We start from the raw sequence: 21,132 nt of genomic DNA on the forward strand, positions 1-21,132 counted from the left end.
AGCCAGTGAGCCCACTGCACTCTTTCAGGAACTGGTTTGTGTGTCACAAGCAGGCAATTTACACCAAAACACTCAAGATTGTGCTCACATAGGCTTGAAACAAGTAGTGCTTGTCACAAGAGGAAAGGGGTTTTTGCTTTCATCTTAGATGGCAACCATGCTGCTTCTCCCAAAATCAGAAACTGACACCTCAGCGTTTGGTAGCTCATTGTACCAAGATGTCAGCAGACTCTACTGCCAGGGACAGTAAGGAATGGGCCAGCTGGGAGAGCTGGTGAGGCACACACAAGGAGGGTGCAAGGAACAGGCATGGAGCCATAGTGGGACAAGCATTGGGGACCACTGGGGACATGCAGGGGGTTTGGTGGGATGAGTGAAGGGTGTGGGAAGCATGCATGGCACACAGAGACACTTAAGAGGTTGCAAAGGGACAGGTTCCCAGGGGAGGTGCATGTGGGGGCACAGGAGACCCATGGGCATGTGGTGGGGCAGAGGGGAGCGTGGCAGGACATGCAGGAAAACATGGAAGGACAGGTGTGGAAACACAGCAGGACACGTGGAGAAGTAATCAAAGATGGGGGCACATGGGAGAGCATGTGGAAACATGGTGGAGACGTAGGGGTTTGGGGGCCAGGCATGGCGTGACACCAATGGCAGGAAGAATGGGGGCCACAGGGTGGGGACACACTGGGGATTGAAGGGACCCACAAGGCTTCTTTAGACAAGTGTACTCACCTCTCATGCCAACCCCCCGCCAAGTGCTCCAGTGCCACAGCCTGTTGTGGGCAAGGGGACTTAGGGGGATGTGCACTCTTGAAGGGCCAGAGGAACAAACACCAGGAGCTCCTTCTGCACCAGTCCTCCATAGGGAAGGTGGAAGTGAGACAATTATACCCAAAACACAGAGATAACACATATATCTGTAATTATTTGTGAATACGTACTTACAATTAATTAATATATATGAAATAAGAAAGCAATGATGGCTAGATCTGGAAGGCAAGTGTGAAGTAGAGTGAAACCCCCACGCACCAGGGAGGAAAGATAACCCAGCCCTGGTAAGGCGATGCTGAGGCGGTGTGGGGGGTGGTGGGGGGCATTAGGGGGGCTCTCTGGGGGTCACTCACGTGTGCTTCACGAGGGGCTGGGGAAGGCAGGGCTTCTTTTTTCCAGACTTCCTCTTGAAAAGGGAGGAAAACCTCCTGCCTGTCCACTGCAAAGTGTATCTCTGACCCAGTGAAACCAGAGAGGAAGTGTCAAGCCACACCCTGCAAAAAAAACAAACCCGTGTGAATGTGTAGGTCTGTATCCGTACACAGATGGCTCAGGGGAGCGATCCAAACCCTCCCCTGTGGCCCGGGCAGTTGTGCCCAGGCTCAGGCTCTGGCCCTGCTCCATGGGCTGAGAGCCCATCCAGCCACTGAGGCTCACCAGCACTTGGGGCCAAAGTGGCAATAGCCAAAAGCTGGCTATGAAGGAGGGCTTTTAATTCCAGCCTAGCCTGCTTTGACTCAAAACTCATTTACAGTTCTTCCTTGGTCTAAACCTACCAAGAAGCGGAGATAGGTGGAAAGTGCACAGATGTACTCCTTCCCTTCCCTCCATCCCAGTGGTGAAGTTTTCTCCAGGAAGGGAGGAAAGGAGATTTTCTGGTGTCACAAGGGGGTGGAAGGAGACCCACCGCCAGAATTTTTGTGTGGCCAGGCAGAATGACCCACTACACCATGGTAAGTGGGACTCTTCCCCAGATATGTTTGGCCACAATCCAACTTTCCCATTGAATTGTCCTCACATCTCTGAAGACAAATTTTAAAAGAAGTATATTACAGCTCTTGCATTTTCCAGTCCTTAGGAAAAACTTGTTGATTTGCTTTTCTTACAAAAAAATGCAACTCAAAATCAACTATTACAAGCTACTTCAACCCACAGCATTCCTACAGCCTGGTAGCTTTCTGATAACACGGTGTGGGGGTTTGGGTGGATTTGTTTTTCTCATGTTTACTTTAAATCAAGTCAGCCTGTTTTTCACTTCTGCCGCTTGCTGATGTGTGAGGCAGCATTTTAGCTCAAAGTGCCCACGACTAACAGGAGGAGCTATCACTCAAGCATAAAGAGCCTGGGATTCTCCATGCTGCCCCTGTGTCTCCTCTGCCCACAGCCCCATGCAGCTCCAGGTCTCACCCCTTGGGGTAAGGATGATGTTCCTGCTGAGTTGCCTTGTGCTGGTTAGTGGGACTTTGCACTACCTGCACCAAGATTGTGCTTGAAGCTCAATTTCAATGCTTGGCATCAAGCAGACATGTTGTTGCCCTCGGTAGGAGGGGGACCAGTGTGGGTGACACCCCTCGGGTTGATTGCTCTGAACCTCCTCCCTGCTCAGCAGCTGCCTTGGGGACAGGGTGGCTTTGGCAGCTGCCAGCAAGGACCTGCCCCAGGACCTGCATCTGTGGGGAGGGTACCCAGGGCGGGAGGAGAGAAAACAGAGGCTGTTGGAAGGCTGAAATTAAAAATGGCAAGGAAAAGGAAGAAAGGGAAGCCAAAGCAAAAATTCAGACACTCTCTGGAGCTGGGGAGTCAGTCTGTTACTCTGCCTTTACTCTGCTGCTGCTAAGCTCTACCCGCTGAACAAGTCCAATTAGTAATTATCAGTATATGCCAGCTGTTATTTCAGTACTGGCAACATCTGCATTTAGAGAACATCTGTTTTTTCTGTGAAGCTGCAAGTGCTATAGTTAGCATATTGGTATTTAATGTTTTTGGTTTGGTTGTTTGTTTTTTTTTTTTTCTTTTAGATCTTCAACCTGTTCTGTAGTGCCATGCTAGCAGTACACATGAAAACGAAACCAAACAGTTCAAAATTACTATAAATTAATGAACTTCTCCTTTGCACGTTTGTCCCCGGCCTCAGAGTCCTGCCTTATGCTGCTTCATCTTATTCACTCAAAATAAACCCAATAGGAGTTGCAACATCTTAGCACATTTCACATAAGGCTATTCCTGGCACATGCTGAAAAGCATCTATTTTAATGGGACTTGTGGGGGGTGGGTAAACCATTTAGCCAGTTTTTGGGAGGAGGTGCCTGTATCAATAGCAACTGAAGCATCTCTACAAGAGAAAAAGAAGAAGAAACCTCCTGAGCAAGAGATGCTATTGAGTTGTTGAGGCTTTCAAATCTCAGGGCATCTTATATTTTATTTATAGCTCTTCTGTGACTAAATATTATTTTTCAATTACTATATTGTGTTTTTTTTCAGTTGGGCTTCCTATCCTTTCTTCGAAGCAATGTGACCACGTAGTAAACTGTTTTTGAGGAGTGTTTGCTGTTTGAGGTTACAAGATGAAACCACAGAGTTCCTTATCTTGTCTTTCTGCATCTGTTTTTACATGAGCTAGCAGAGCAAAAGAGCAAAGCAGTAACAACCGAAAACTTCTTTTTCCCCTCTCCCCACCCATATTTTTGAAGCCACAGGAGAAGTCCCCTGTAGGATCCAGCTGCTGGCTCTGTTTGGCTTTTTTTTTCTGCAGACCAGGTAGGAACACACTTCCAAAGGGTGGGCAGCAATGGAAAGCAGGAAATTGGAAAGCAGTCACCAGCCTGGCATGGTTCCCCCAGAAACTCGTGTTTGTACCTTAGGAAACAGCTCTGGAAATTGCAATAAAATTTTATTTGCTACCTTTCCTCCCCAAACTTCCAACGTTCAATATTTAATGGCTACTAAGTCTTGACAGAAAGCATGTCTGGACTGGCTGGTGGGGATTTGCTCGGTACTTGGGATCCTGGGCAGCCATGCAGGGGGTTTGGTAGGCTGTTCTGCTGAAGGTTGTTATCTGGTGTTGGGAAGGCAGTGACTGCCGCTGCTGCCATCTGGCATAGTTGTACTCACTCTCAAGGGAAGACTTTTGGGTGAGCCCCAGTGACAAAATCTGCTCCTGTATTTATAGTTTTAGGTTACAAGCTCATTAGAGACTTCTAACGGGGATGAACTGGACCACCTTTTCAGAGAGGGATGTGGGGTATGGGGGACTGGAACATCTGGTCCCTGAGCTGTGCTGTGCTCTGCTGGTACCTAGAGGCCTTTCCAACCCACTCAAGCTTCCACAAACCTTGACTTGCTTTCAAAGGCATGTTTTACGTGTTCCAGTGATCAAGCTGGATGTATCCCAACATAATGTTTCTACACAAGTGTGCTGGTACAAATCACTGTGTAAGGCTACCTCCTTGCAAGTGTTCAGCAAAGTCTGGCCAAGCTGGGATTGGTGCTTAAGAACAGCCATACTTGGACTGCTGTGTCTTTTTTATCCTGTGACCTTTAGCCAAGAGGGAAATTATTTAAGAAAACATTAAAAACAGCTTCTTAGAGTTATGTCTTAAATTATCATTATCTCCAAACTATTGCTCCATGTCTCAACGAGGTGCCCAGTCATTTCAAGGATCCTTGGGCAGAGATCACAAAGCTGCTTCTTGTGCTCTCTTTCCACATGTTCATCACACTGAACCAGCTCTGTAGGAAAACAAAGGCTTGCCCCAGAGCACCTGGAGCACTGGGACGCCAAGGAGGAGGAGGAGGCAGTGGAGGAAGCAGTGAGCACAGGAGCTCAAGGGTGTTCTGGCAGAGACCGAGTCAACAGCACACATCTGACTAGGCAGCCTCCTCTCCATAAGCTCATGGCTGGATTTCAGAGACAACACATTTTTTCTAGCATGAAATGACCCCCTCAATCAACAGATTGATTTCTGAGCAAAAGCATTTGTAGTATTGAACTCTGAGGGACGTTCATTTTTTGTGCACAGCCTCCAGCAAATCACATGGAAATTTTGCCTGAGAGACAGATTTTGTGCCATTATCTGGAGACCCATCTTGAGAAGACTGCACTGATAATGACATAGGTTTCGTGCTGTCTCTCAGAGACTCCAGCTTTAATAAGATGGCCTGGGGAGCTGTGTTTAGGCAAACATTTCCTGCTGGCAGAAGCCATTTCTGAATCACTTGCCAAGCTCCATGTAAGTCCAGGAAGCTTCACCCCAGTGGGTGACTTCTCACTGCTCAGCCCTTATCTCAAAGTCTAACCTGAACCTTCCCAGGGAGGACCCTAACTGAACCCAGAGGTTATATGCACAGGCCCGTATCTTTTATGGATTAGAGCAGGTTCTTATAGGCCTTTTCTAAATACCAAAGGTGAAAACCACACACTGCATCTCAGGTTGGCTGCTAGATTCATTAACCTCGTGGCTTCTACCCATAAACCCTTTTCCATAGAATGATAGTGTGGTTTGGGTTGGAAGGGGCTTTTAAAGATCACCTCATTCCAACCTCCCTGCCATGGGCATGGACACCTTTCAGTAGATCAGGTTGCTCAGAGCCCCATCCAACCTGGACTTGAACACTTTCAGGGATGGGACATCCACAGCTTCTCTGAGCAACCTTAGCCACTGCCTCACCATCCTCAAAGAAAATAATTTTTTCCTAATACCTAAAATAAACCCACCCTCTTTCAGTTTAAAGCCTTCACCCCTCGTCCTATTACTACATATCCTTGTAAAATATTCCTCTCCAACTTTATTGTAACTTTCTTTTCCTATGGGACCAGCTGTCAGTTCTCTTCCCCGTGCTTTTCTCCCTCCACAACACCATAGCATGTCACCTAATGTCCTCTTCCCCATCCCATGCCCCTGGAGCTGGGTTTACAGGCTGGATCCCATCCAGCAGGTTTGTTACACCCAGGCCCAAAAGGTGGGGCAACCCAGGTTCTTGTTAACAGCTCCCTTGGGGTGGATTAAAGTGAAAGGACCGTGGATGATCAGTGTTTGTAAAGATTAGATATAGATATAGATATAGATATAGATATAGATATAGATATAGATATAGATATAGATATAGGATTTATTTTAGAACAATTTGGTTGCAATGGAAAGCAGGCATGTAACTGTTTGGCTTAGTGTTATCTACAGTAATATGTCAATATGAAGTATAAAAATATCATTCACTTAAGAAAATGTGTAAAGGAAAAGAAAGAAACAGAAAGAAAAGGTAAGAGTAGAAACATGTCACCACATATGGATCTCATAGCAAGACTTGATTGTTGCAGTTTAGTGTCCCTGGGTTAAACGGTGATCACAATCTTGATCTGTTGAGGGTGGGGGAAAAAGGCCTTAAAACATGAAGTTCGATGGGTTCAAATAAAATTAGGTTCAGTGGGAGACCCCAGCACCTCCCCTGGGGGTGAGCTTTCAGTCCTCTGGTGGGAAGCCTCAGAAATGAGTCTGGGGCACTTTGGGGATCTTTGATGGTTTGTGACACCTTCTAAGACGTGACAGCTGCCTCTCACGTCAGCGCAGTTGAGCCAGGAATGCCCCTTCAGGAGGGATGAAAACCCTCAGGACCTTTCCCAGGTGGAGGTGTTGGGGGAGTTTTACAACCGAGTGACTTATGTAAGGGAGGACAATTGGCATGATGAAAAGCACCATCCCACCGCACAGGATCTGCCTCTCATCTGCCTCAAAGCCGTTTGAGGCCTCCAGTGGTGATTGTTCAGACCCCCTTCTTATGCAGACCAGAGGTTTGCCATCACACACCCAAAACCTCACCTCCTCCCCCTCGGGGGGTGCAAAGCACCCTGCCGCTTCCACAAATGGGCCATTGTTTTGAGTCATTAACCATTAACACTTCAGTCTCTGGCAGGGCTGCTTGACTGCAGGACGTGATGGTATTGCCTTCCCACCAGGCATGAGGGGTAGCCTTCCGCCGTGGACACTCTTGACACACCATATCACACCTGAAAGGCATCTTCTCCATAACTACTTCATCTCCTACACTGAGCAGCTTCTCTTATCTCTTTCCTTTTTTTCCCTTGTGTGTTCCCCCTGATTCACCTGTTGCATGAAGGGAGGGACTGGCAGGTCTTGCAGGAGGCAGACCAAGCAGCCAGTGCTCGCTCTTCTCCTTATTTCCCCCTGACTGCCTGGGGACAGAGCTGACACAATTGCTTTTGCCAGTCCCAGGGGACATTTTCCCGGCTAGCCCCATGCACATCCCTGCTGTGCCTCTCCAAGGGCACCCAAAACCCGGCGCTGGTCACAGGCCCACATGCAGAGGTGAACTCAGTGCTCTGGCCTGGCCAGAGGCAGAAAGCATCCCTTCCCTCCATGAGCCCTCTTTGCCTTGACCCATTGCACTCCCTTTCTCTGCTTTACTTCCTGTGACAAATTTGCTGTGCCTGGTCTGTGGAAAGCAGCTGGAAGAGTTTCATGCCTGTACTGTTTTTCTCCTTTATACAGCTCAGCAGGCTTGGATCCATTCAAATCTCCCTTTCTTTTCTTTATTTTTTTCATCTTTTCAGTGCGGCTTCCTACAATTTCAGCTTTCTGGCTGACTCGAGGCTTGAAATCTGTCTTTCCTCTTTCCTGTGCTTCCTTCTGCAGTAACTCTTCGTGTGCCATGGCCTTGCTTTCCACAGACATGCGGAGGTCTGGTATGAATACCACAGTGGAAAGCTGCTGGCACCCAGAGCCACATGTAAGGAATCTCACAGTGAAAAGTTTTCAGGACACAATGCAAGCTGTGCTGGCTCCATCCTGCAGACAGGTAAGGCAGGTAGATGCCCAGCTTCTTAGCACACAGGAGGACTGCAGGCTCAGGCAGGGCCTCAGGGACAGTCAGAAGTCGAGCCACTCCATGCCACAGCTGCCTCTCCTGACAGCACAGTTGTGCCTCGGGTTTTGATGGCACAAAAGCAAACACATCTCTGGCCATCTCATGTCTTCTGAGGACTTGCCACAGCCTGATGCAAGAAGGCCAGCAGTCAGCTGCTCTTCCATTTGGCAGATGCCTGTGCAGCTGGAAGCCTGTGGTAGGACACCAGTGGGGTGTCCCACCACCAGCCAGCCATGCTGCTGGCAGCTGCAAGCTCAGCTGTTGCTCTATGCTTGGACTAGATGACCTTTACCAACCTAAATGATTCTACAATCAGCAGTGAAGGTTTCACTGTTAATTATGGATCACAGTTAAAGCAGGGCAGGATGAGTTATCAGAGGGGAATAGGAACTCTCACCGGGCTTCTACCAACATACCTAACTGCAAAGACCTGCAACAGAAAAGGACATTTTTGCTTTGTTCTGATTTAAACCATATTGGTAAGCCAGTCTGAAGCTGGTCTGATTTCCCTCTGCTCTCACCAGGAAGCATTTTGTATATTTATTTATTTATGGGTGCTGTTCAGTGTGTGCACACTAGCATATGATTCTGTTTGATACTGGAGGACTAACAACAATAACAATAATAATAATAACAACAGTAGTTATTGTTATATGCTTACACATATGGTGTGATGCTGGTGCACTCCATTCCCAAATAGCTGGAGTCAGACGTGGAGCTCAGCACGCTGTTTCCTGGAACAGATCCACAAGTACCACAGATAACTGTCTCAAGTTTATGCTCCAGATTGGGCAGCTCTTTGGGGTTTTATTTTTGTTCAATATATTTGCCAAGAATAGGCATATTTGCTGATCTGGAATTTTCCTTGGATATTAAACGAGCCAATGGCAACAACGCAGGAGTCATCCTTGTCACATGGGTCAACCTCATCTCTCTTTTTAAACAAGTCAGGCACTTCCAGCCTCACAGTCCTGCCAGCTTCATGCCCACATCCCAGCAGCAGAGTGCAGGGCAGATTCAGTGCCTGGCAAATCCAGCCTGGTCAAAAGCAAATGACAAAGGAAAAGACCAAAAAAAGGTCATTTTCTCTTAAGAAATGCTCTTTCCTGGTTTTTATCTCTGGTTCAGGGTTTTTTTCATATGATTTCATGGCATTTCGTTTGTCCTGCATATTATATAGGAAAACCTTATTATTTTTTTATTCTGTTTCATTTAAAAACTATTAAAACCATCTGCCACTTAGTAAACACTAACATACTTTCTTTTCTAGATCAAAGTGTCTCCTGTCTGTGTTGTAATGGAAGTTTGACATTATTTTTTTTACAAGACAGGCAGGAGACACTTTGATCAGGTGCCAAACTGTTTCACTACAACAAACAGGCAACACTCTGAGCTAGAAATGATAAGATGTTATTATACGCTGTGATGATTTCATGACATGTCAGCCATGATGTTAAAAAACCCTACAGAACATATAACTTTAAAGATATAATTGTGAAATTCCACATTTTTTAAAATGAGCAACTTATGAATTGAAAGTATTCCTAGTCTATTTTTCCTCTACAGTTTTATGACCTTTTTGTAGCATAATTAGCTATTTTGGATTAATTTTAATTTTGATCAGTATCTTCTGTCAAAAACACTTCATTGAAAAAATTCTGATGGATTCAACTCAAAAAAGCTTTTTTAAAAACCTTTTTATAGACTAAATGTTATTGTCCCTTTCAGAGAAAAAAGGAATCACCTGCTAGCTCCTTTGTCAATTCCTAAATAAGTTGATTGCTTGAGGATTATTTCATACATATTTCTCAAATGCCCCATACATGTTGGCCTTTTATCCTGGGATGCAGGATAACTCCACAGAGAACCCATGGCTTTCCAATAACAAATACTGCTGTGGAAAAAGAAACAAACAAACAAAATTGTATATTGTATGCATATTGTAATTTCTATCTTAATTTGCATTCTGAAGAGAAGATGAATTCTTCCATAGTCGTGTATGCCAAACACATGGACACCACAGGCAGGCTGGGTGTGAGTGTGCAGCCCCTGAACACGGGAGCTGCAGGTGGAGCAGGTAAAGTCAGCCAGCCTCTCTTCCTCTCTTCCTCTCCCTAAAAGCAGGTTTTCTCCTGCTTTGTCAGCAGAAGCTATTCCAGCTTTCCATGTGGACAGTCACAGCTGAGGAAGGGCTGGTTATCTCTGATGGACACAGCAGCTGGAGTCTGCAACTGATAGTAGAAGGGAAGCATCATGCACAAGGTCTCACAAGTGGGAAAAGATGGGCATGCCTCCTCATCTGTAACTTGCAAATTATTTTACCCCAAATGAGGTGAGAAACCTCATGGGGCCAAGACAAAAGTTTCATCAAAGAAAAGTCTGATTGGGTATTAGGAAAAAAACCCAAACAACATTGGAAGAGGTTCCCCAGAAGGGCTGTGGATTTTTTGTCCTTGGAGGTTTCCAAAACTCAGGTGGACACAGTCCTGAGTCATCTGCCCTCATGCCAAAATTAGCCCTGCTCTGAGTGAGAAGTTGGAGCACATGACCTCCGCAGGTCCCTTAAAGGTTCAGTCATTCTACATCTATGCTACTTTGTCCCTGCAATCGTGTGGTGAATCCCAGAGCAGAAGATAACAAGTTTCAGGTTTGCCCAAGCATTATCTTGTATTGTTACCCACAGCAGCAATGGCATTTGCTGTGCTGGTGGTGCAGGTCATCACCTCCCGTTCCAGGCATGTGCCATCAGAGGCACAGCACCCAACCCTGCTAGGAGAAAGTCCTTGGCTTCCCAAATAACTGAATTTCAAGCATGCATTTGAACCAGTCGGAAGGACTCGTATCACACCACCCAAGGTCAGGCAGAGACCCAAGGCAGCAGCAGTCTGGGGGCACAGTGAGTTGTTTGTCCAACACAACCACACACTGATGTGGCGTCAACACACAGAGCATCTCTGAGCAGAACCCAGGCCTGCACACCGGGGTTCTGTGTCAGTATGTGCACCACAAACAGGCACCAAGCACAGGTCACTTCATGTTTGGGTCTGCTTTCATCCCCTGATGCTTCAGGTCAGCAGGTGTCACAGCCTGGAAAATGACTTTCCAGCATCAGTGGAACAAAGACTGCTCAAGAAACAATTAAGCCTTAGGTCAGCCTCTCATCTTTTAAAAGCAAGTTGTTCAAAACCAAAAGACATAGGATTGTGTACATTTGTCATTTCAACCCAGCAGTAAGTATTTTAATGTGCAATAAATCATTATTCACAGAATCACAGAATATACTGAGTTGGAAGGGACCCCCAGGGATCATCGAGTCCAGCTCCTGAGCCTGCACAGCACCATCCCCAAGAACCACACCATGCGTGTGTGAGCATTGTGGAAATGCTTCGTGGTCTCTGTCAGGCTGGTGCTGTGACCATTTCATTGGGGAGCTGTTCCAGTGTCCAACCATGAAGAAGCATTTCCCAATATCCAACCTGAACCTCCTCTGACACAACTTCAGGCTATCCCCTCAGATCCTGTCACTGGTTACCACAAGGAAGAGATCAGCGCCTGCCTCTGCTTTTCTCCTCATGAGAAACTTGGAAACTGCAAGGTCTCCCCTCCGTCTCCTCCAGGCAAAACAGACCAAAAGACTTCAGCTGCTCTTCATATGGCTTCTCCTCCAGGCCCTTAAATCCAGAGCCTGGGAGGCTAGAGGTTTGGGCAGGGCACCGCAAACCAACCAGAAACAATGCCATTATTCTATGATTCCAGTTTTTAAACAACTCTCGTGTCCTTTGGTGTGCTCCTGATGAAGTTCTGAAAGGACAACATGTAGCAGACTGGAGATGAGACCATTACTGCTGCTGGTTATTTTTGATGGAAATGGCTGTTGCTATTTTTCAGTCTCATTAACTTAGCAGTTTCTGGAAAACAGAAAATCAGTGCTTTCTCTTGACCCTTCAAAACACAACCTGAGCTTTAGGAAACCTGTTGCTGGAGAGCTCTGGATCCACAGACCTGCCCCTACTGCTGGGGCCACTGAGAAAGCACCGCTGGCTGCAGGGTGGCCGTGCCCCCGGGCACTGAAGGACATGAGCCCTGGGCACAGTCTGCAAGAGTTCCAGGGAAGCAATCTTCTGCAAAGCAGTTGGAGCAAAACACTGCCAGGTTGCAGAGCTATAATAAAAGACCTCCAGATTGTTTTGGGGTGAGTGAATGAACACCACTGCCTCTGAACTAAATGCTACTTTTAAGAGGCTCAGTAGAGCTGGAGCATTCTATAACCCAAATCTGAACATTGTTTCTCCTCATCCATCTGCACAAAGAGAGTGGCCTTCCCCATTTTTGTAAACAAGGCTGCAACCTTTATTCCTGCCTTGAGGAACAGATTGAATTGCTTTTGGTGATCCAGAACAATGTCATCCTTTATTCCCTCTTCAAAAGCAATTAGGATTTCAGCTTGATTATTTGCAGATAATATGAGTCACCAGATAAAACATACTGAATACAAAATGCTCCTTTGGAGGGAAAGAGATAAACAGTATTTAAGGTTAAAAATCCAGCATATGCTTAAATATCACAAAACTGTCACACATCAAGGAAAAAAAATCAGTCCCACTTCGTGAAACAGAAAGATTGATCCTGTGTTTGTTTAACCCCAAACCCTGAATTAATTTGTTGCAGGATAAGGGCATCATGACACCAAAGGCAGATTGTGTCACTGTCACAGCACAAGAACAAGTTTGGTGCAACACGATTTCAGAGTTGTCAAACTATCCAAAATTTCAGGCCAAATATGTCATTTGACCTTAAAAAAATATTGGAATTGTCTTCTCTTATTTCTTTTCTGATTTCTAGCTTGGTGTATTACAGCTTGTTGATATTTTCAGTTCTTTTACCCAGAAAACCAAGGCTAGAAGCTGACTCATTCTTAATAGAAGGTACAAATCTCACAGGAGCAGCATTATTTCAGGAACTCACATTTTAATGGGAACATCAAGTCTATCTGGCATTATGATAAAATTATCAGAAATTAGCGATACTGAAGGTTTATCCTGGGTTTTCTTCTAACAGAGATGATAGCTGATATATCCTTTCTCTGTACTGATGTTGCCAACTAGCTTCATTGGCAAACTTTGAAGTATATATAGAAATGGAGTTTTGTGAAAATTTAAACCAAAAATAAAGTTTGATTTTCTTTTCTCTTCTTCTGAAAAGAAAATTAATGTCTGAGAATTTTCATATACAACATCTCAAAAGGGTGCACATGTTTTCATTTCAATCTTTCCCTAGATTGGTTGGTTTTGTAGGAGCTGGAGAAGCCATGAACTGTCAGGCTTTGCTGGAAGGATTCTTCCGTCCCCCTGGGATGTACATCACTGTGTGCAGAACTGCTATGGCATTCTACAGAGTGTTTAATATTTACATTCGTTTTTTAGCATTGATACAAGATTATTTTCCTATCTAAATTACTAACATCTGATACCTGTACTGTCACATCCCCAAAAATAAACTTTTTTAAATAAAGGAGTGCTTGCCACTGAAGCAGTGTGGTGAAATGCAAAGAGAATTGTGGCACAAGTTAATTTTACCTCCAGATTGTCTATGAATAGCCATGTTGAGATGAAATTAGAAAATCCATGGAAAGTGGAAGTGTTTTCCCCTGGGCTATAGGGTGCAGAGGTGCAGCCCTCTCCTTGTCCTATGTGCCTTACCAGTGGCAGGGGGCATAACCCTCACGAGGAACTCCTCAAGGGAAGGGTGGGTTGGCAGTGGCCAGCTGAAAGCTCCTGTATCCCCTCTGTTACAGGCCTTCCACCTCCTGATCCAACAGGCTCAGTACATATGGCCTGGGGGGCTCTAGACACTACAAGTGCTCTGCCAAAACCCAGATTGTTCTGGACAACCCAGATTGTCCAGGAGGAAGATAAAACACTGCAGGCTTTGAGGATGCTCCAGAAGAAAAGCAGTCCCAAACCTCCTCACTCTTTAAAACAGAAAGAGACCCCTGCTAGACTAATTCCTTACCCTCTAAGATTTCCCTTGATTTATTACAAATAAACTAAGAGCAACAAAATTGTGAAAGGCAGATGGAGAAAACCCACGGCTGCAGGCTTCTCACCAAGGCTTTACTAAGCCTTATACTCAGGGGCACAGACAGGTGCAGCGCTCCAACCCATCTGCTACATTCAGCTGCATTATTCTGATCCCCATTCGATTCTCTCCCACCTCAGGTAAGTATTTGGTTTTCCCCTCTATCCACTGCGGGCCACTTCTCCCTGAAGGCAGGAGAGCTTGCAGTGAGCTGCAATCCAAATCCACTCTTCATGCTCACCTTCACTTTTCATTTCTCCTCAAATTTGGGATTTTCATCAACTTATTCTTTTCTACAAAGCCCTTCTGGCTTCTTTCACTTGTGATTTTGCAAGTCTTTAAAATCAGTTCTTACAAATGCTTTAAGCAAGACCACTGAGGCACGTTGTAACATTCTTCTGGAAAATTTATAAACAAGGTTGTAGTTCATGTCAGGGACCAGCCTGACATCACTTAGAGACCAACATTTACTTCTAGGGTCATGAAAATATTTCCAAAGAGCTGTTCCTTGCAGGGGTTCAGTGGTCTAGGCTGCCCAGATGTTTGGTCCTCACCTCAATCACCTCATAGGGTCACTGCAAGCAGAAATGAGCAGAAATGGTGGCCCTGGAGCAGCTGGCACCAGGGAACACACTATTTACAGCACTAGAGTCTGAATTAAGTCAGCAAGAAAGCCCAGCTTCTTTTAGTATGGACATTCCTATAAATTCATCATGCTTTCATGTCTATGCAAAATATGCAATAAGTTACCCCTGGAGCACCTTTGGAACTCCTTAATATCCTACCTCCCATGGCAGAAAGATTCTATTGTGCAGAGTAGAGAAGTAACTACCTTCAGTACATTATAAAGCAGGTTTCATGGCTGCTCAGTGGTGCCAAGTTTACAGCTTCTCTCTGGCTATGCAAGGAAGAGGAAATGAGCTCCTACGAGCCTGTGAGGAATGGATCCTCAATTCAAGCACCTGTAAGCGGGGTGAGCAGGGCAGGGGTCGGGAGGGAGGATAATGTGCAAAGCAGGGCAGGCTGCAGCCCCAAGTAAGTCCATGGAGGGCAGTCAGTTCTGGCAGTGGCCGGTTTCACAGAGATCATGACTTTAAGCACAGATCTAATTGAATTGCAGATGTCTTTTCTGATGGCTATCTGCTAGCAAAGCTTCAATTAAAGCAGGAGCAAAGGCAGAACGGGGAGGTTCTCAGTAATAAAAGTAATGGAAGGAGGACTGGCCATTTACAGCAGCCTCCACAGAGAGCATAATGCACGTAGATTCTTTTAACAAGATTTTTTTTTTGGGGGAGTGTGGGGCGAGAAATCTGAAGCCTCAGCACAGATACCCAGCTTCCAAATCCTAGAGATCCTGAGTGCATGTTGGACTAGAAAGCAGCTAACAGTGATACACAAATAAGCTCATCTCCATTGCTTCCAGTACTCCCTGATGAACAACTTAATTTGCTTTCCATTCTGAAGGCCACTGAGGTTTGTTCTTCTTGACTTTGGTTTTAAAGGCTGTTACTTCCAAGATTGAGGTAGATTTGGCCTGAGTTTGCACTTGCTAGATCAAAAGCTCTTGTCATTTTGCAGCGCCTTTAGAGCTCCAGAGAAGGAGAACTTTTAACAGAGCTCTCAGTGCACCCAAACTACAAGACTATAAATTGGAGCGTTATGACTTTTTTTTTTTTTTTTTTTTTTTTTGCCTGTCGCTACTTTCTCATGATGGCTTGAGCCACATCCAGTGTGTACCACCACATACACATCACTGAAAAACCACCCCCACCTAACGCAGCTGAGGAATCAAAATTAAGCTTCAAGATGGCCTGAGAACCTGGTTTAGCTCAGGAATAAGGTTTTTGGGAACTGTTTTCCCTTTCCTCAGACAATTGTTACACTGTACCCAAATTCCTGTTGTGCAACAGTTTGGAGGCCTCTTGGCCATGTCCTACCCAAACTCTCTTGCTTCTCAGCACAGCACAACTCTCCTGGGGGCATCTCAATGGACAATCACCCCCTGGGATTCAGTTTCAAGGAAAATAATCAGAGTTTGGCTCATTTTCCCTTTTGAACTGCTGCCCTTTTCCGATGTATTTACAATGTAAGGAAGTCAGTTTATTCATGGTTTGGCTTTTAACTTTGTTGTTAAGCTTGGCTTTGCTCCTGTTCGGAATTGGATCCCAGTTGAAGAGGGCAGTTGCCAGTGTCTGCTGGAAACTCCTTGCCTGGGATTTTCAAGTAGGCCATTTGTTGACCTAGCTCAGCACATACTAAATAAATGCAGTCAGAAGAGTCTGCTTACTCATTGCAGGAAAACAACTGGCCCAGTGAGAGGAGTTTTTCAGAATATCCCCAAACATTTCAAATGCCTGAGTTCACTCCAGACTTCTCATGATGTCCCTCCAGCAAACATTCTCCATTTAATTTCATACATCTTAAGTAACATTGAACAGCAAAGGTTGGAATTGGGATGATTTACTTGAATTTCTAACTTATTTCAGGTTTACGCCAGCAGAAAATTCACCAGGAAATTAAAAAACACAATCCTAAAGAGGGAAGGGAAGGGAAGGGAAGGGAAGGGAAGGGAAGGGAAGGGAAGGGAAGGGAAGGGAAGGGAAGGGAAGGGAAGGGAAGGGAAGGGAAGGGAAGGGAAGGGAAGGGAAGGGAAGGGAAGGGAAGGGAAGGGAAGGGAAGGGAAGGGAAGGGAAGGGAAGGGAAGGGAAGGGAAGGGAAGGGAAGGGAAGGGAAGGGAAGGGAAGGGAAGGGAAGGGAAGGGAAGGGAAGGGAAGGGAAGGGAAGGGAAGGGAAGGGAAGGGAAGGGAAGGGAAGGGAAGGGAAGGGAAGGGAAGGGAAGGGAAGGGAAGGGAAGGGAAGGGAAGGGAAGGGAAGGGAAGGGAAGGGAAGGGAAGGGAAGGGAAGGGAAGAATAATGCATCATCTGTAAGATGTGACCTCTTGCTAATGTGCTCAGGATACTTAACAAGAGTTTTTGCAAATGGCACATATTAAATAAACAAGTATGCCTTCAGCCAGCAAGATGCTATTTCTCCCTGCAAGGAATAAATAATACTTAAAATTCTTTGTATTGAGATTTGTAACTACAAAAAATCATGGGTGGTAATTCCCAAATAGCCTTGTGGAATTCTTTCTGCAGCTGAACCACAGCAAGCTGCCTCTCAAGCATTGGTTTATTCCCTAAGAATTAGGGAGAGGCATCTCTAAGGCACTGTATTTACCCCCTGCTGCTGGGAGGTTTTGTCTGGGTGCTCTCTGGACAGTTTCCAGGCATGTTATTGAAGAGTATTTCTTTTCCCTTCCACAACAGTCACTTGCTCACTCTCCCCCCCAACTCGGATAGGGTAGAGATTTGGAGAAATGGAAAGATTTACGGGTTGGTATCAGACAGTTTAACAGGTAAAGCAAAAGTCGAGCACACAAGCAAAGCACAACAGGGAATCTACTCATCACTTCATGGGCAGGCAGGTGTCCAGCCAGCTCCACTAAAGCAGGGCTCCATCACATGTAATGGTGTCTTGGGAATACAAACTCCGTAATTCCAAACATTCCTTCTTCCCCCAGCTTTATATGCTGAGTATGATGCCATATGGTCTGGGATATCTCTTTGGGTCAGCTGTCCTAGCTGTCCTCTCCCAGCCCTCTCACTGGTGGGGTGAGAGGCAGAAAGGGCCCTGACTCTGTGTCAGCCCTGCTCAGCTATAATAAACACATCCCTGTGTTATCAACACTGCTCTCCACACAAAACCAAACTATAGCCCCACACTAGCTCCTGTGAGGAATCCTAGCTCTCTCCCAGCCCAAACCAGCATATTCTCCATTTCTGATTCCATACCATTTACATCAAGCTCAGGTCCCACACTACCCATACATCCTCATTACCCACCACCACTGTTGCCATCCCTTGATATAATACACAGGTATAATTTCCTTAGTCTACGGCTCACCTCTGTGAAATGTTTGTCAAGCATCCACAAACATCCACAAAATGAGGATTTTGTCCTTTGAGTTCATTTAGTCCATGACTTTGGTCAGGACAGGAGATGTGGTGTGCTGTGTGGAGTTACTGGGCACCAAAGGCAGGTCACGTCAGGTCACTGCTGCACTTGCACTGCTTCCTGTAAGGCTTGTCCTCCACTGGTTTGGGTGATTCCTGCTGTAGTAATTCCTATAACATACAAGCCAAATTCCACATTACAACAATTTCAAGATGTTTCCATTACAATCTCCAAGTCTGGTTCCTTTGGAGCAGACCATGGGGTTTAAAATTGCAGTTAACTCTTCTGCTTGCCCTGCTCTGGCTTGGACTTTTCCACAGACCGCAGTCCTTTAGGAGTGTACCTGCTCCAAGTGAAGCCTTATCTATGAACCACAGACTGTTCAGGGGTCTACCTGCTGTGGCATGGATTTACCCACAGCCACAGTTGCTTTAAGGTGGACCAGTTTCAGCATGGTCTTTTCCATGGGCCACAATGCCTTCAGAGATGTTCCTGCTCCAGCATGGCCTCACTCACAGCCAGTCCTCGGAAAGTAAACCTGCTCCAGCATGGCCTCACCCATGACTACAGTCCTTCCAGGAGTGTATTTGCTCTCTCCTGAGCTTTATCCACAGTCACACACTTTGGGGTAGTCTTGCATGACCTCAAGCACAGCCGCTGATGTTTCAAGGCGTGCCTTCTCCAGTATGGACTTCCCTTGGGCCACAATCCCTTCAGAGGTCCAGCTGCTGTGGCACACACATAACCATGGGCACAGATGCTGTGAGATGTACCTGCTCTGGTGTGGCCTTATCCAGGGCCACAGATGCCTCAGGGTGTCCAGCTCCCACATGGACTCATCCACAGACCACAGGCCCTTCCACTCTAGTCCACGCTGGAGTTCCAGCCTGTCCAGAACAGCAGCACAGCAGCAGCTCTGGCTATCTGCCAGCCCAACACATTGCCACGGCTGTTATCGAAATGTTCCCAGGCACTGCAGAGTAAGCTGATAAGCAGCACAGCAGTGCAGTGAGCAGCCACTAATGAGCACTAGACTCAGGCAAGCAAGCCCTATGACAAACAGGAGCCTGTCAATTCATAGCAAAATAGTAACAATAATAGCGATAAAATCCATCGAGCACCTTCCAATCACATCTGGTGGTACTTCGAGCCCCACAACAGGTGAAAAGGATTGTTGTGGTTTAACCAGGCAGCTGCTAAGTGCCACAACAGCCACTTGCTCTTATTTCTCTCTTTCCTTCCACAATAGTCACTTCCTTACTCCCCACAGCGGGATAGGGGACAGAATCAGAAAAGTGAGAAAACTCATGCATTAAGGTAAAGACAGTTGAACAGAGAAGCAAACAAGGAATCCATTCACCAGCCCCCATGGGCAGACAGGTGTTCAGCCATCTCCAGGAAAGCAGGGCTCCACCACGTGTAACAGTGATTTGGGAACACAAACACCATCATTCTGAACTTCCTCCCCTTCTTCCCCCAGCTCTATACACTGCACACAACACCATATATTATAGGACACCCGTATGGTCAGTTGGGATCAGCTGTCCAGGCTGTGTCCTGTCCCAGCTCCTTGTGCAGCCCCAGCCCTCTCTCTGGTGGGGTGGGCTGGGAGGCAGAAAGGGCCCTGACTCAGTGTCAGCCCTGCTCAGCTGTAACAAACGCATCCCTGTGTTACCAACAGTTTTGGTCACAAATCCAACCAATGACCCCATACCATAATCTGAGGAAAAATAGCTAGACCCCAGCTACAGCTAGCACTTTCAAGTATTTATAGAAACCCCAGAATCTGACCCGCCTAGCCTTGCCTCAGAATTATGTGCCAAAAAAGTATTAGTTAAAAAAAAAAAAAAAAAGCCATAAGAAGAAAAAAGACCAGCAACCTGGTCTCGGTGCTAATTTGCTTTGATCAGTTTATCATATTGCTGTTATAAATAAAGGCAGTGTGCAGCTAATTGACAGCAAGAAATTAAATGACAAACAGCTTGAATATAGCCTGAAGAGTTACTGAATTGGAGATATGCAGAGAATAAAAAGCTTGACATATAAAAGATATGTTACATTTAATATGTGTCGCAGTGTGGATAAAAACAAGCATTTCATAGTTGTAAGAAGAAAAATTTTGGTGGAAAAAGACAACACTCTTGACCACTGATAACATTTGATTTAAAGTTCTCTGAAGATTTGTTCTAGAACAAAAGGAAAAATCAAAACAATTAATTCCAGAAGTATTACAACATTAACTGACAAACATCTACTCTTTGTCTGGATTTCAAGCACAATTTAGTCAATTTGAATCCATTTCATGAAGAGGCTCCAGCTTTGCCAGAGCTATTGCTAAAATCATCTGAGCAACAAAACATTGCTTGGCCTCATTTTAGTAATTAAACAGCTCCAAGAACCAGCTCCACAGTTTAGAACTACTCAGTACATAAATGATCAGATTTGCTAGCATTGATTTGCTACTTTTTAGTACAGTGTACTAAAATTAATGTTATTACCTAACCCAAATCCTGAAGCCTTCCAAGTAATTTATTAAAGAACACTTAAAAAAAAAAACCCAACTGGAATTTAGAATATGTTGATGCTGTTCTTCAAAGAAATAAACCCAAAGGTCCATTTTATTTTTAAATGAACAAAAAATTCTTCAGAAATTTTGGTAACTGAAGAGTGTGAAAAAGCTGAACTGTGTAAGTATATAAAAAAAATCAATTTTCACAATGTTATGGTCTGGAAGCACTGAATATAAAGGCAATACAAGACAGAATATAAAGGCAACTGGAGACAATTAAACCCTTTAAAAAGCACCACTTATATTTTAAGTCAAATTAATTTCTTGCATTTTCATTTTAAGTTACTGCTTAAAAATTGCAAATTCCTTTGCTCCCCTGGTTGCAGTGTATCAATCACAGCTTCACTACTCATTCACCTAGAAATTCATAAGCTCAGATTCAGTTTTAATCAGTATTACTAAAGAAGCATTTTTTTCCAAACTTACACACACAAAAGTGGAAATTATTCTCAACTTTTTCCAGAAGGCAGAATTAATACTGTAATACAGGCTGACCTGGTGGGATAGCTGCAGTGCTTACTGCCTTTGTCACCCCAAGTTAAGGGTGGGAACTGTGCCAGCACGGAATGACCAGTACACAGGCAAGAGTAGAGTTTGCCACTAGGAAACAAATTATATATTCATATACAACACACATCTGTGGCCCTACAGTCCTGACCACACAGGACTGGACCAAACCCAGCGCTTTGCTTAGTCAGGTGCCCTATTCCCTCCTCCTCCGTTTAACTTCAGTATCTGCCTGTTTTAAAGAGCTGACCTCACCACCCATGTAAAACTGCATTGCAACATCTTAATAGTGGCTGTGGTTAACACCAGTACAATATAGAAACAGTGA

General features: G+C 45.2%; 1 long non-coding RNA gene across 1 annotated transcript; it reads left to right on the forward strand.

Moving 5' to 3' along the window:
* The first annotated feature begins 1,983 nt into the window (after positions 1 to 1,983).
* Positions 1,984 to 13,182, forward strand: LOC115495125 (uncharacterized). The gene is made up of 2 exons (XR_003960261.4): positions 1,984 to 2,189; positions 3,256 to 13,182. It is a non-coding gene; the product is annotated as an uncharacterized lncRNA (long non-coding RNA).
* Positions 13,183 to 21,132: the final 7,950 nt, after the last annotated feature.

This window comes from Taeniopygia guttata, chromosome 1 (assembly GCF_048771995.1).
Source record: "Taeniopygia guttata chromosome 1, bTaeGut7.mat, whole genome shotgun sequence".
In the NCBI taxonomy this organism is placed as follows: domain Eukaryota; kingdom Metazoa; phylum Chordata; class Aves; order Passeriformes; family Estrildidae; genus Taeniopygia; species Taeniopygia guttata.